The 17,082-nt window shown below is 38.4% G+C and overlaps 1 protein-coding gene and 1 non-coding gene across 9 annotated transcripts in view; both read left to right on the top strand.

The window, feature by feature from the left end:
- Positions 1-17,082, top strand: part of LMO3 (LIM domain only 3) — a 56,686-nt gene that overhangs the window by 25,800 nt on the left and 13,804 nt on the right. The window lies entirely within an intron of this gene.
- On the top strand, positions 11,329-11,402 carry TRNAP-CGG (transfer RNA proline (anticodon CGG)). Its single transcript has one exon. It is a non-coding gene; the product is annotated as a tRNA-Pro (tRNA).

Below are 17,082 nucleotides of genomic sequence, written 5' to 3'. Positions count from 1 at the left end.
CTGGCTGTGCTTTAACATCCAGTAACCCTAGTCATACTGTCCCATAGTGCTGCCTGTAAGAAGCAAGGGAACTATTCACTCATGCATCTGTTACGTTCGTAAGCTACTGGTGTATCACTGTTAAATTGTTAAGTTAATTAAACATAAACCTGGGAGGGTATGAAGTACCTACCAGGAAACACGTTTCTCATCAGGGGCATCAGACATGTTAGATTTTAATTCTGTCCCGAGGTTCCCTATGGTGCTTATTCATTATTTTTCTGGTTATAATTTTCTGAACAAATAGAGAAATTTAGACTATGCTTGCTTTTGGCCAAACTATTTCGTACTGGTTTCTCTAAATATATTAATAACGTGTATGTAAGGGAGTGTGTGTGTGTGTGTGTGTATATATATAGTTTAATGCTAGAAGAGAAGAAATTTTGTTCTTTTTAAAAAAAAATCCCTGTGGAAGTTTATGACCTTTGTAATCAATGTATTTTTTTTAAACTAGGCTCTAGAGAATGTTTGGGTTGGAAAAGGTCACATATTTGCAATGATATATTCTGTCAAGAGTGTGTATAAGTGTAACATACTAGACCTTAACAATGCAATATATTTCCTTGGAATAAAGAACTTTTTTTTTTTTTTTTGCTTTACATTTCAAGCAAGACTTTATTAAAGTACAGCTCTGAATGATTTCTTCTTGAATATATTCTTTTAGTGAATTAATGTGATTATTGTGATACTTCTAAATACTTCATTTATTAAGATGTAACTGACATATAAAACATTATATTAGTTTCAGGTATACAACATAATTATTCAATATTTGTAAATATTGTGAAATGGTCACCGCAATAAATCTAGTTAACATCCATCACCACATATAATTACAATTTCTTTCTTACAATGAAAACTTTTAAGATCTATTTTCCTAGCAACTTTCATATATACAATACAATATTATTAAACTATAGTCACCATGCACATTACATCCCCAGGACTGACTTGTTTTATAACTGGAAGTTTATACCTTTTGACCCCCTTCACCCATGTTGCTCACCTTCCCAACCCCCACCTCTGGCCATCACCAATCTATCTCTGTATCTCTGAGTTTGGGTTTCTTGGTGGTGGTTGTTTGTTTTTAGATTTCACATACAAGTGAGATCATGCAGTATTTGTCTTTTTCTGTTTGACTTATTTCACATAGAATAATGCCCTCAAGGATCATCCACATTGTTGCAAATGACAAGATTTCCTTCTTTTTTTTTTCTTTTTTTCTGTTTGGGGTGGGGAGGTAATTAGATTTATTTATTATTTTATTTTTAGAGGAGGTACTGGGACTTGAACCCAGGACCTCATACACGCTAAGCATGCGCTCTACCACTTGATCTATACCCTCCCCCCTTAAGATTTCCTTCTTTTTTATGGCTGAATAATATTTCATTGTGTATATGTGTATGTACCATATTTTCTTTATCCATTTATTCATTGATGAACACTTAGGTTGTTTCCATATCTTGGCTATTATAAATAATGCTGCTGTGAACACGGAGGCGCAAATGGCTTTTCAAGTTAGTGTTTTTGTTTCTTTGGGTTCAATACCCAGAAGTGGAATTGCTGGATCATATGGTAGTTCTAGGTTCAAATTTCTAAGGAACCTTCATACTGTTTTTCATAGTAGCTGCACCAATTTACTTTCCCACCAGGAGTGCATGAGGGTTCCCTTTTTCTCCACATCCTCGCCAACACTTGTTACTTCTTGTCTTTTTGATAATAGTCATCCTCACAGGTGTAAGGTATGGAACTGTTAGAGTCAGACCTGATCCTGAGCCAGACTGAGATGGGTCTGTACTGAAGAGAGCACAGCTTCCTCCCCTCCCCACCCCTCCCTTTCTGCCTGCCTCCTCCATCCTCCCCCAAACCTACTTAGCATTGGAGAGGTGGGAAGTTATTTTGAATTTAAATTGTTCAAATGAACTAAGTAAAACAGTATTTCCCAAACTTGAGTAGTTTATGAGACCCTTAGAAGGAAAAAAAAAATGATCTTAGAATCCCCTGAATATTCCATTGAGTTTGAGAAAATTGGAGTAGTCACTTCGGGCAGTTACTTAATATTTTCCAAGTTGAATTAAACTCTAAGGGTTCAAAGGAAAGCACAGTCTCTGTTGGTTGGGAAGACTTACAGGAAGAGATGAGACTGGCATGAAAGATGAGGAGATGACACATTTCAGATAGAGTAACTGTCTACCTAGCACTGGAGTCCACTATAAATTTAACAATGAGGCAAACGGGCTGATCCAGTTAGGGGTAGAATTGCCAGACAAATTCCAAGATCCCCAGTTAAATTTAAATTTCAGATCAGTAATAGATTTTTTTTTTTAGTATAAGTGTGCCCCATGCAATATTTGGGAATCCTTAATTTAGAAAAGGGAAAGGGTTAGTTGTAGTTGTTCAGAGTTCCATCCTGGGCAGAATGAATATAATTATGTGGGTAATATGGAGCCACTGAAAGTCACTGAATGTATTAAGGAATGAGGAAATTAGTGATTTAAGGGAAAATCATCTTTCAGATGTGTGCAGACTGGCTTGTGATAAGGAGAGAATGTACTTTTTTCTCACTATCGTGCCTCTTTGTCTGTCATGCCAGCACAAGACTGCAGAAGTTTTGAGGGCAGGGAAATGTCTTATTCATTTGATCGTATCCAGCATCTAGCAGAAAACCTGGCGGGTAGTAGGTACCCAATAAATATTGACTGGAAGGCAGGAGGGAGTGGGGGTAGAGTGACATATGTAGCAATGCCTAAATGAGTGCAATCAAATGGCAGCACAGATAATAAAAATAACAATGAATAATTGTCAGATAGTTAGGGAAGTGTGATTTTTAATAGCTGAGCTTCATGTTATAATTGCAATGAAGAGAATGTTCTGGAAGCTAGAAAGGAGATTTAGGAGATAGATCTGGAGAATAAGAAGGTGTTGTGCTTCCTCATAACATTGAGGCTGAACGTTGGCGGGCTCTCGGAGCTGCCCGCCTAGGTCAGGGTAGTATGGCTTATGCTTTGTGTTACTGTTTAGAATAGGGGGTAGTGATGGTCAAGAAGTTATCACCAGAGATGGTAGTTAGAGGTGACACCAGTTGCAGGCTTTCTGCAGCTGCTGGTCACACTTCTGATGTTGCCACCTAAACCATCTGGAAGGTGATCGAAGACATACCTAATTTGTTCTGAGTTTCAACAAGTAGCTAATGATGTTGCCTGACGTGGTCCTGGTGTCGCTTTGCTTAGCGTAGCTTTGCCCTTACTGCGTTATTTCTATAAGGTAGAGTTCAGGAAAGGACAAGGGGATGGTGGTCTAATCTTCGTCTTTGCAACAGCTTCTAAATACTTTTGACTTCCACCCACAAGTGTTAGTGTCATTATACACTGAGTTCAGCTTGGGATTTCCAAAATAGGTGATATGAATTTAGTAAGTATAAGTGAAATTCCTATAGGAAATCTATGTAGTTGTCAGGGGAGGGTGCTAATTTCCAGTCTGGCCCTTCTCTGTAACCCAGTCATTTAAAGCATAGGAATATTACATGTGTTGGCTCTGAGGAAAGGGGTTGTCAGAGAGCTTACTATCCAGCACGAAAGAGACAAACAGAGGACAGCAACTAGTACAAAGGCTGTCAGGGCCATGCAGTATATGAAAACAGGTGTTTAAATAGGCAAAGGACGATGTTAGTCATTTTGCCTCAGGGAAATCAGAGGGACTTCACGGATTCAGTGGCATTTGAGCCGAAGATAGAGCAACAGCAGTAGTTCGCCAGGAAGAATAGATTTAGCAGGGACTCAACAGGCAGGTGTGATGGGAGGTCAGGCATGAAAGGAGACGGCCAGTCCGGGGAGGAGAGGCCATTTTGGGGATGAGGTGCCATTGTGCACGGGAAGACTAAGGCCAGAGTGGCCCTTTCATGTCTTCATGGGTTGATTCCACATGCAGTGGGGAGCTGCAGAAGGTTATAGGCAGAAGCAACAAATTGGATCTGTGTCATGGGAGGGTAACTGACTGCAGAGTGGAGCGTGAAGAGCACGGGAAGGCAGACTGGTAGAAAAGACCTTCAGCTGGGAAATCACAGCCTGAATCCAGGGGAGAAAGGATGCATGTGAGAAGAGGGTCTCTGAGAAGGAAGGAGAAAGGGAATGTTCTTATGGTATTTGAGAGAGAGAGCTAGCAGGGTTGGCTTTGAGGTCCGAGGAGAGGAGGAACAGAGATGAATTTGAGAACTCTGGTTTCAGGGACTTACAGAGGGTCCCGACGTTCATGTTGACATTGGACGTGACGGGGCAGGGTGGGGATGTAGCCTGCGGATGAGAAGGATGTTATACATAAGGAGAGTTAAGCTTGTCCCGGAAAACCTGGGTGAGTGGAAGGTCTAAGGAGGCAGAATTTAACTTGAAGTATAAACCCTTCCTAAAGGTCAGAAAGTGAAAAGGGGTCCCTAAGAGGTGGAAATAGTGAATTGTTCCTGAAGTTCCTTCTATTCTGTTGAGGAACGAGGGGGAACCGTGGAGTTCAGCTCTGGGGCTACTGCATACGTCTGAATGCCTCACTTTCCTTATCCATGAAATGGGGGAATGAACTCTGACCTGTGTCATTTGGTTGTTGGAGAATTAATGAGATAACCCTTGTAAAATGCTTCGAACAGTGTCAGGTACAGAGACAGGGCTGAATAAACATTAGCCCTTACACGCTAAGCCCTCACGTAATTGACCAGGTTTCATATTGATATTGATTTGAGATGTTTCTTTAAAATGTAAGCACAGGAAAATCTTTTGACCGATTTGTCTAATTTGCTGAGGTCTAATTATCAGCACGGACTTCGTCTTTTAGTTGCTTTTTCCATTAAAAATGCTTTGTGGACAGAATTACCATTAGTGTGTGGAAATTGATCTCAGCCTTGTGTTTTCTAAAATCAGAAAAGCCTCAGTTTTAGTGGTGCTTTATTCTTATGCATTTATTTATTAATTTTGAGATCTAAAAGAGAATGTTGAGCTTTTTATTAAAAAAAAAACAAAACACGACAGACATCATAATGTTAAGCTTAGATTATGCCTTGGATGGCAGTGCTGGGTTAGGTTACACATTGGATTTCCCTGTCATCTTTTTTCTGGGTAAGAAAATACTTTTTCATTTGTATGTTTTTTGTGTTCACTAGTTTATCACATAATCTTATCTATTATACCTGGATTGAGGGCAAGAGAGGAGGTTCAATATGGAGTGAGCACCAGACTGGGGATCAAAACAGAGACCTGCTAGGTTTCCATCAGTGCTAGTAACTGAGTCTAACTTCTGAGGTGAGTCACTGCTGCCTCCATGCCTCAGTTTCCCCAGGTATAGACTGGCTGCCACCTCTCACCTTCCAATAAGTACGGTAAAGATTAATTTTCCTAATACAAATTTATATACGAAGTTTTTTGTAATGGCCAAAAAAAAAAAAAAAACCCCAAAAACTTTGCCATTGGAGACAAGCTGTTTATTTCCCAGTGTTCCCTGCAGTTCATAGAGGACAGATAGGAATTAATCCCATTGTCTCAGTAAGAAAACTGAGGTTGAAAATGAAATAGTGGGAGAAATAAACAGTTCCTAATTCAGCACCCCTACCCCCTCCACACCTAAAACACATTGTTCGTGAGGTGCTTTGAATCTGTTAGAAAGAGAGTGAAGGAAAAAGCACCAAGTAATACCAGCCCGCCAGTCCGGGCTGTCAGGAGTGTCTCTCATGCCATCTGTCACAGGAGGTTGCAGGGCGGAGAGCAGCAAATCCCTGACTGGGGACTCAAAGTTCCGAAGCAGAAGGTCTGTCCTCTCTCCCGCACACTGTGCGGCGCCTAAATCGTGATCGGTTTTCAGGCGTTTTCAATGATCGTCGTGAATCTGCAACGGCATAAAAAAAGAAAGAAAGAAAAGAGAAAGAGAAAAGAAAAGAAAAAAGTAAAGAGGAGGGAAAAAAAAAAAAAAAACTTGAAAGAGCCTCCTTTAGAAACCGGTTCAGGAGTCTTGCAATTTACATCCATGTGATTACCATACGTAACAGCAAATTTCTAACCCTACCGTCTTCCCCCAGCTGGCTCTCCGGGGTTTGGTGGTGTCACCACTTCTGCAGTCGTGGCAATGGGCAGAGCGGGTGGAGGAAGGCTGGTTTTCTGGAGGAAACAGGTAAGCGGCAGGTCCGCCGCGTGGACACGGCTGCTACTTGGGAAAAGACGAGAGGCAGCAATTAAGGCGGCGGAGTAATGCGCTTCGGGGCGCGGGCTCCGGTCCGTAATACATTCCTTTCTTAATGCGACTTGATGTAGATGGAGTGAGGGCCTATCAGGTGTGAAAAGCCCTGCTGCTCCTGGCGTGGAGTGGCCTCCAGACGGTGATTTGGCCACGTCAATCTAGTCATGCTTGATTTCGACACTTAACGTGGTAAAGCAGGATTTCTCTACCCCCGATCAACTTCTCAATTAGCAAGCTGCCTTGTGTAACGGCCTTGTTTTGCAATCCCTCAGGGCTGCTTCAGGGGTCATTAGGGTGAGAAAACTTGAACACCAGCTCGGGCTGGAGCAGAGCGGAAAGGGAGCCTGAGAGCTTTCCTAAATACATATAACCCTTTTTCAAGTTGTTTGCTTTCATGGGATTGATTCTTGGCACATTAAGAAGCTTAAGCCTCCAGTATCTTCTTTAAACTGCCCCCTTATCGCTTTTGCAGCTGACAGGTTTTTTTGACAGGCTGAGAGTAAAAAGAGATAACTAGTAGGTTAGTACTTTATTTATACATGTGGACACACAAGCGCGTAGAAGGACCTGCATGCACACCTTCAAATATCTTTGAAGTTGTCTTTTCAGGGCCTCTGGTTACCAGTTAACATCCCCTGTCAAATGATTTCAGTACCTCATTTCTCTATATTCATTATATCTGAGTTCAAAATCTTTATTTCTACTATGTCTGATTTTATTCACGCATGATTTTAAATTGTGCGTGCCTTATTCAGTAATTTCTCACTTAACCCCAGATATTACAAATATATGTTAATAGAAGGTTTATGTAATAGGCATTTATGAATCAACGTTGAAATATTTGTCATTAGTATATTTTTTCCTTATCTATGATTTAACTCTTCCCAACTTTAATAGAAAAAAATTAAAATTTCAAGTGATTTTTAAGCATAATTTTTTCCTTCCTATAATGGATAAGAAAATGCATAATAAAGGCATAGAAATGTACTTTGAGAATTGTAGTCACTACTTTGACAACATCTCTACTTTCAGTCACTGTAGGTTTCATATTTGTAATTTCCTATTTTAATAACCCACTTGCCTATCCACTTGGCATTACCACATTGTTAGAATATTTAGATGATTCCATTTTAAATATTTTTAGCAGACTCTGCCTTAATGTAATATTTTTAGAGTAAATTATTCTAACATATATTCCATGAACAGGTTTTCCCAAACTGGTTTGCCTAGATTTCTTACAAAAATATTCACTTTATTGACACTGAGCAGAGCTTTATAGGGTTCCTAATATATGCATGGTTCTAGGTATAACTGAACTCAGTGTACTTTATAAATTGGAAGTGGGTTATATGTTGCTATTATACACCCCAGTACACTCTCTATTTATGAAGAGTTTGACATCCAGCTTTAGAAGTGTTTAAGGAATAGTTAAAATTCTGGACACTGTGGCATAGCAATTCCTAAGAAGTACTTCAAATAATAAGTCCTAAATGTGACACACAAAGGAAGTACCTCTGTAGCTCTGTCTTTTATAAAGAAGATACATGCACATTCCAAAAATGAAGTCTTTACATAAACTCAGTGCTGGGGAAATCATATTTTACAAAGGAAAATGTTTTTAAAACTATGCTGCTGAAAACATCATTTATATATATGACTGATGTTGTCTGTTCATATATAATAATATAATCTGCAGGTTTGCTTGCAATTCTTTTTGTATAGTTTTACTGCACAAAAATTCAACTTTCATATTTCTCCTCTGTAATACTGTATTGAACGTTGTGCTAGTTTATTATGGAAAGCATCAAGTTTGGACTAATTAATAGTCAAGAATTATACCTCTTCCTTCCCCAAAATTGTTTTGTTTTTCTTCTGTCTTTATTGATGTCTTGTTTTCCAAAAAGGAACTTGTCTGATCCTACAAGTAATTGTTTCCATGGCTTGATTTTTATAATTCTTCTAAATACTACTTTAAGGCAATTCAAAAATCCTTTAAAAGATTCTCAAATTAAAAGTTCAATTTGAATATATATAGCATACATATGTGTATTTTTAAAAATGTTAACTCGTGTTGAATAAAAGTTGTATATCTTCCCTTTTAACTGGGTTTTAAGAGAGCATGACAAATTTAGTCTGACAACTAAAAGTCAAATTCTCCAAATTAGCTTTTACCTGAATCATCCAGCTACACTTCAACTAGAATAAAAAATCACAGAATTTGAAAATTATACAAAAGCCCTTGAAGGGCATGTAGTTCAACCTGTCTATTTGGGTCAAACAAGGGACTGAGGAACAGAAAGTTTGAAACCTCTGAATTCTAATTGATCTTTGGTTTTACCACAGTTGCCCTATAATTTTCTATTCAGCCCAGGACACTTTTGATAAGAGCACTGCTGAGAATTAGATTGGGCCACAGATTTGTACACTGGATTGTCCTGGACAAACTGACGTAGGACTATCTTTGCTGTTACAGATAATTATCCCATCTATGATTTTTCATTTAATGATAGTTTTGAGAGCACTTTCTTCTAAGAATTGAGGACAATTGTCCATTAAAATCCTAAAGCAGTAAATGATGTCAGATGTTGAATTTGCTTTGCAGAAAATAATTTTTTTTTAAAGAGAACAAATGAATTATATTCCATGAATCTTTGGTGATTCTGTTAATGGAATTTGGAGTTAAGGTATACACTGCTGTCTCTATAACAAAATATCCTCAGTTAAAAACAAGGGTGAATGTGATAACATTTCTCCACCTCTTTTCTTTGGTAAAGTTAACTTGTAAAATCAGTTACAGTGTCCCAAATCCTGCTGTTTACTTTAAAAGAAAATGTTGTAGTTAAGTTGTTTCTTCAAAGAAGTAAGGTAAAGGATTTACATAAAATTTGAAACTAAATTGCGGGTAATATAGGCTCTTAGGTTGTCACTATTCTCCTGTAAAGCACTTTTTCTTTGAAGTAAGTCATAATTAATCCTAGAAGAAATGTTTGTCTGAAATTTTACTGGCTAGTTGCAAGAATAAAGAAATGCATTACCTATTCTAGGTTATGTGATTTGTTTACCCTTTATAAACAATCGAGCAATTACTGTCACTAACTCATAATCTCTGGATATGAAAGATGCACTTTGCATCAGAGTGAATGCCTTCTGCGTTGCAGCTCCGATTGCACCGTCGTCATGCAGTCAGTGTTTCCCAGTGGAGCTTCAGTGAGTCTTGGTCAGTGCCTGAGTGAATGAGTGAGTGACACTTGGAAATACGGTGAAATTGACACATGAAAATATTAAGTGGCTTATTTGAAAAAGATCGAAGAGAAGGTCTTTCCCGTGGTTAGTCCTCAAATAAATGTTTGCAAAATGACCTTTGTCACCTCCCTGCAAATACTTTTTTTCTCCTCTTTACTTTTTTCTTTCTGTTGAGACATTACAGTACTTCAAGTTCATTAGTTAAGAAGTGGGTAAAAATACTATTTTCAAGTAAGATACCGCTCCACTTACTCTTTTGTTCTCTTTAATATATGGTATATGAAAAGAAAAGTATACAAAAGAGAAAGAGAAGGTAGTTATGGGCCTCTTATGAAGTCTGTAAAGATATCAAAAGGCTTCTTTACTGTGTTTTAGGAAAATATTGCTTACTTAAAAAGTTTCCATCTTGAAAGTCCTATACAATTTAAGGTAGACAAAACTTTTTGAAAAACCATGATAGAACAGATTATCACTTAAAAAAATTATTTACAGTCTTTACTATAAAATTGTATATAGCATATTTCAATTAGCATTTATTATACTGTGGCTAAAACCAGTGCATAATTTATTTTGATCTACCAGCAGCTTCCCCAGTTATATCCAGGGAGAGATATATAGTAATTAAATTACCCACAATATCCCTAAAAATAGTCATAGATTTCTATGCTCATATGATTGTGACTGATTTGTCCTCCCCTTCATTAAAAACTGAAAATTAGAGCAGAGAAGCTGTAATGATTTGTTGAAATATCCACCTCTTCTAGCTCCTATATGTTAGCCTTTATTTTACTCTTCCTTGCTGTTTCTTCCTCTGATTATTCCAGCCTCTTCCATAAATACATCTAACACTTTGAAAAACCTTGTCTTTTAAATAGCACAATAAATAGCAACCTTGACACATTTCTTTTGCTCTAGCTACAGAAGATTCTTCGGAGGACTAAGATTTTATGATTCTATGAAATGTTGGTACAATTGCCATATTTGCCAGGAAGTATTATCCTCATCAACCGCTGAAGGAAAAATATTCAATTTTACTTTTCTCCCAGTCGCTTCTCCCAGTAGGTTGCTGCGATGAACATGAATAGCAGAAACACCTGCTCATAAGGCTTTGGGAAATGGGCATGAGGAGAAATTGACAGTTATTTGTTGAAAGTGAAAGTATAGTGTTTAAACACTGTTTGCAACTCTTAACGGAGTCAGGTGTGGAAAGAGATGCTGATTCTAAGTAGATCAGCCGTCTGTCAGGTCCGCGACCTAGAGACGTTTGTCCAGTGCAACCCCTTCCTGCCACGTTTTTACAGAAGAAAACAGCAAAGTGTAATAAGAAAAGAACCAGATCTGGATGAGGAGGGTCAGATGATCATGCTGGCCCTGATGCTGAACAATGACGTAAGCTTCTGTATGTAGACATGGGGGCGTCCCCTGCCCTTCAGAGCAGAGCCGGGATGGGAGGCAACACATGCTGTCAGCTTACTTTTCTTTACATGTTATTCTGTTGCTGCCTTCATGGAGCAGAAAATAGTAAGTTTAGAGAGAAGTTAAAACTGAATAAGCCTAAAACTGGAAAAATCAGTGGGACATTTTCTTTTATGTCAGATATGGGTGTGCTATAATGATTCACACCATGAACATACGTAATTTTAAGTCGGCATAAAATAGTTCTGGCCTACAACAAGGATTTACTGTCTAGCACGGGGAACTGTGTTCAAGGTTGTGTAATAACCTATAATGCAAAAGAATCTGAAAAAAATAAATATGTATAAAATGGAATCACTTTGCTGTATACCTGAAACTAACACAATGTTATACATCAACTTTAGTTCAAAAAAATAAGGGGGAGGGTATAGCTCAGTGGTAAGAGTATGTGCCTCGGATGCACAGGGTCCTGCGTTCGGTCCCCAGTACCTCCATCAAAAATAATTAAAAACCTAATTACCTCCCTCACAAAAAAAAAACAAACAAACAAAAAAAAAACTCTGGCCTTTATTTTTTTTCAATCTATAAGCACAGAACACTGGCAGAGATTTCTAGGATGAGTTTCGATTAGAAAATTCTAAATCTCCATTTGTTTAACTGTTTTAACCCTTGTGATACCCATGGATACAAGGAAATCTGAGGCTATAGACCAGGACTGTCCAATAGAAACGTAACATGATCCACGTAGTAATTTTAATTTTTCTAGTAGCCCCATTAAAAGGAAAGTTTTGTAAAGGTGAAATTAATTTTAAAAACATATTCTCTTTAACCAAATGAATTCAAAAGATTATCATTTGGGGCATGTATAATCAATATTTCAAAAATTATTCATGAAATATGTTACTTTTTCTACTCTGAACCTTGAAATTTGGTGTGTATGCCACACTTAGAGCACATCTCGATATAGACCAGTCCCCTACCAGGGGGTCAGTAGCCACCTGTGTCTAGCGGTTACCGTGCTGGTCAGCGTAGCTGCACAGAGTGAGTGAAACCATAGCTTAGCGAGCAGCTTGATTGGAGGTGAAGAAGGCACCAGCTCTGTGGTGAAACTGAAAGTCTGTACTCAAGGTACGGAGGCTCTTGATGTTTTGTTTTGTTTTTCCTGGACTATCTAAGGTCCGGAGCAACCCGTTTTGAATCAGTCTCCAGACTGGAGCAGATTCTGTGATTGTTTAGGGCAGGGACACCCAGCCAGTCATTCATGGAGCTTGACTTGGCTCTTCTGCAAATACAGTGTTAGTGGGGAATGCAGTCCTCCTAGAACGCTTCCTTAGCCTTTCCTTTCCCTAAAAGTGCAGCACCCAGAGAGATGGGTGACAGTGCCTTCCACCAAAATCTCCTTCGCCTTCAGCATTCCTTTTTTATTTTTCTGTTGTACCCAATGTAGTGCTAAGTATATAGATCATAAGAATTCCCCAAACTAAAATGTTAAATTTTCTCCTGTCCTGTTCAGGGATAACTTTTTACTTCTAATTTTATCATCCCCACCATGTTGTTTGAATGGGTTGGATTACGAGCTGATACTCAAATCCAACTGGGGGTTGGCAGGTGCGTAGGAATTCGCCCTCTGGGTTGGATTGAACACCCACCCTCACGCTGCCTGGGGCGACTCTGTCTGATTCAAGGGAGAGTGGAGCTTTGCCAGAGCATGGGTGAGGGATCCATGCTGAGCATCCTCTCAAAATACCGCTGCCCCGAACATGAAGCCTCCATCAGTCAGGCCAGAGTCACCCATCCAGGATGTTCAGGCTTCTCTTCCTCCTCAGTCTAGCCTCAGCCTATGAGACCTCTCTCTTATTTACCCTTCTCAAAACTCTCCTTAAGTATAACTCTGACCTTGACCATCCCCGGGCTCCTGCTTGCCCTCTCACTTCCGCCTGAGGTCCCCGCCTTTCAGTTCCCACCAGCTCTCTACCTTCTGACGTGGTACCCATCATTCACGTCCTGCTTCAGATGACGTCTCTCCCCTGGCTCTGCGGCACAGCCACCCTGTCTTGACTGCAGAGCACGCCTCTCATTCATTCTGCCCTGGTGCTGTCCTCACTAGTGCCCAGCCGTGTTCATTGCAGTGTGTCTCATCCACTTTCATTAGCAAGGGTTCACTGAGCCTGAGCTTTCTGTCTGTACTGTAAGTTGTCTCTGGGATGTATTTTAACATATACACAACTATACCACGAGGGCCTTGGGTAGTTTGTTATTGAAATTGTAGTTAGGCACTTAGTAAGTTTTACTTAATTTTTCCCTTTCTTTCCTTTGTTTTCAATGTAATATCTGCCTACCTAGGAAGCACACGTGTGTATTCTCTGTATATATCTATTTGTATACATCTCTGAATATAGATACATAGAGAAATCTTATCATATAAAAATCTTACATAGGGAATATACACATATATGTGAATATATGTAACAGACACAGAATATACATATATACTATACATGCATATATTAATATACATTAAACATTACTTTCAGCAAATGGCTTTTATGTATCTATTTGGCTTTTATGTTCATGTTCTGTTGCATGACCTATATAGTTAATAAAAACTATCATGTACTAAGGCTGAACTTAATAAACTAGGGTTAGTGTCATAACATCAAAGTGCTTAATTACGAAAGGAATAATCTGTAAGGCTCCTTTAAAATATGGTCAATTTTCAAGCTTTTTTCCAAGTGTAACTTTAGAAAAATTTAAAATCATCTATGTGCACAAATGTATTCTAAAAATATGTGCTAAATAGTCTAACTGTGTAACATTTAGAAACATAGTTCAAACAAATGTTAAAAATGTTTTATATTTTCCTTTGTACGTTTTCAAATGTTTCGGGTTTCCTTTTTTTCTTCCTTCTAACTCCCCCGTTATCTCCATCTCTATGGCTGGAGTGCAGTGCTAAGACCCAACAGGAGACAGAACAATAGGCCTTGTAATGGGTGAGCTTTTCCGTTTAAAACAGAAGAATTGAATGTTTAAAGTGTTTTCATTTTCTATCACTACATTCCTTAGTTTTAAAGAGTGAAATAGAAAAAGAGATGAGAAATACATTTGTAATAGACAAAAAAGCAATTGCCCTTCTCAATCTGTGAAAATGTTCCATTCCTTCCCACATAACAGATTCAATAAAACTGCCCCATTCAGCAGTCAAAAGTTAAAGATCCTTTCAATTGATTACAATTTCATATCCTTAGAAAACTAAACTTTCCTTTCTCTGTTCTCCTGTAGTTATTCTGTAGAGGGAGAGTTTTTTTTTTTTAAACATATGATGATAACTAAAGTAAGTCTTATCCTTGGTATTTAAAAAAAAAAAATTTACCATTAATTATATTCATGTGTATTCAAGTCACTAAATGAGGATTTGAATCCTAGAAGAATTCCTTGATCTTTGTTCAAAATTAAGGTTGACTGCAGTGATATTTATTTATGCATTTTTCCCCAAATAATAAATTAATTTGAGTCAAATACTATGCTTTCCATTGGCTTGGGGGAATTTGATTTAGTGACTTGAGCCACTGACCTGGTAAAAAATCTATAGAAACATCTGGTGCTGTGAAATAAAAGACACTAATACAATGAACACTCATTTTCCCCCCAATGCCTGTAGTAAACCATATTCATTATTGCTCTGTTAAATGATTATATGTCTTGAGTTCTTCTCTCCCCCAACCCCTGGGAACTTTAGTAATGGGTATATACTAACCCATACAGAATTCGCTTGACGGATGACTATATTGCAGAAACTGTTGAACACTTAGTAAAAATGCAAAATTTTCTGGGTACCTTTAAAATACATAAAAAGTGTGTTGTCTTGGTTCTTGCTATGGTGCCCATACACAAGAATTATTTAGTATTTCTCTATGCACGCTCACTGCAGTGTGGGAGGTGTTATGCAGCATACAGATAGGCTGAGTTCTTACCCATCCGAAAGTTGTCTGTTTGGTTTTTATCTTCGTGTCTGTGTTTAGATTGTCAATAGCAGGTAGTGAAAAAGAAAATGGAATGGAAAAGGGAGAGAAGCATCCTTTGGGATTCCTACAAACAGTAAGACGCACTGATTCTGTATAGATGATGGTTGTCGCCTTTTATATTGGAGGTTTACTTTGGATAATGTGTCAGAAACAAGATAAAGGTCATATTGTTTAAAGCCTATTATAAGCATAAATGATAGAGAATGGTCCAGCCCATGAATTGGCAAATTAACCCCTGCCATGCTTTAATAATCTGTAAGACATCTCAAGATGAACAAAATGGATCAATGACCTTTTTTTTTTGCCCCTTCCTGTAAATTTATGAGCTGGTACTCTATGATTAATTTTAGATCAAAATTTCAAAATGATTTCTTTAAATAAAATTTTGTCTGTCTCAGGGTACTGCTTACTAAGATCGCAGAAGCACTCTAAACAAGAGATGACAGATATCTCTAGCTTAGATGGGAAAGTGGACCTGTTTTAACATCCTTAGAAATGAGTCTGGGAGTGAGGAGCGGAGAGGAAGGGGTTACAAGGATTTCTCGGACTGTGACTAGTCTAAACGAATTAGATGATTAAGAGACTATTCCTGAGTATTTCTCAGACATATCTGAAAAAAATCTTGCAAATGAGGACTATGCATGCTTTCAGCTTAATTGATATATTTGAAAATTCCTTTTGCCTGAGACTCCAAATGTCATGTTTGAAAACCGAAGGATGCCGTTACATATTTTGAAAACCCTGTTTTGTAAAATAGTACTTTGCTTCCTCCCCCAGAGACTCTTGGGTTTGTTCCACTGAGAAAAAGGAGACCGTGAACGTGGCTATAGAATGATCTCTTGATCCTTGGACAAAACTGAGGAAAAAGTCTAACAAATGCATCGTTTTGCAATAAATTAGATCAGATTTCCGCATCTCCGCACTCAGTCTGGGAGCTGACAGTTCAGTAAAATGTTCCCTTGTAAGGTTCGCCCTCTTAGGAAAAGGGGCAATAATTCATCATTAGGATTTCAGAGTCCAGGTGTAGATGGAAACTGATGGAGCCTCCAGTGAGGCAGGGAAACTGCGTGGAAGAAGAAAATTTTATCTGAAGCCTAATTCCCTGGTTACAGCAGAGAATAATTAAGATAATATTGCTTCAAGAGTCCTTTAATGATTAAAAATCACATATGCAGAATCCATAAATTGGAGGGCAACAAATTGGAAGGCTGTAACGTCAGAGGACTGTTTGGTGCACATTGTAGTGGAAAGTGCACTAGTGGCAGCGTGCTGTACGGGCAGCCACCAGAGACCGGGACCATTCCAAGGACTTTGTTTAGATGCAACAAATCATTTGTCTGTTATTAACCCAGAGCTTGTAATTATGCAGATTGCCATAGATTTTCCTGGGCCTGGAAGTGAGATTGAGGGTTGTTCGCAGGATAGCAGGCAGCTCAGGGCTGGCCATGCATTACCGAACTTGCCACATTTATCATGTTGACTGATGGCAGCAGAAGCAGGTCTCAGGTCCCAGTGGTTAATGTAGTGGGTAATTAACTGTCATTTGCCTAGTAATAGGCTGATGATCAATGGTTTGTGTGGAAACAAATTCTAATCAGGTAGCTGATAAATGCTCAGCTAGCGAGAGCAATTGAAATTGGGGGAAACTATGTCCAGAATTTCAAAATGGCATTGTGTGTGTGTGTGTGTGCGTGTGTGTGTGTGCGTGTGTGTGTGTGTGTGTGTTTATTAGGTCTGAGCCAACTGAGTCGCTCTTAAAAACTGCTTTCTCTCATACTAACCATATTTTATATCCACAAGTGCATCTATATTTGCAGAATATAGAACTTTTAAGATTTCCTCATTTCTCCAAAATAATAACAGAAAAAGAGAAGAAACAAATGGCACGCATAAGTGATGTGAGTCCTGATCATGTGGAGGATGCGGAAAAGTAAATGTGCAGTGTTAGAAGGCATGAGGAAATTCTGCTGACAAAAGAGGATGAAAGCTTTCATTGGTGATTTCATTTTTAATGATGCAGTAGGAAATGGGAGATACTACATTGTCAATGAAGTTCTTTTTAAAGAAAAATTATTTCCCAGAGTAGGAACTGTAAACTGAGAGCACAAAGGTTATTAGAGATATTTTCGTTAAGATAAGCCTATTAAAACAT

This window comes from Camelus bactrianus, chromosome 34, assembly GCF_048773025.1.
Source record: "Camelus bactrianus isolate YW-2024 breed Bactrian camel chromosome 34, ASM4877302v1, whole genome shotgun sequence".
Taxonomy (NCBI): domain Eukaryota; kingdom Metazoa; phylum Chordata; class Mammalia; order Artiodactyla; family Camelidae; genus Camelus; species Camelus bactrianus.
The sequence above is the reverse complement of the archived record's forward strand: the minus strand, read 5'-3'. Positions and strand labels throughout refer to the sequence as shown.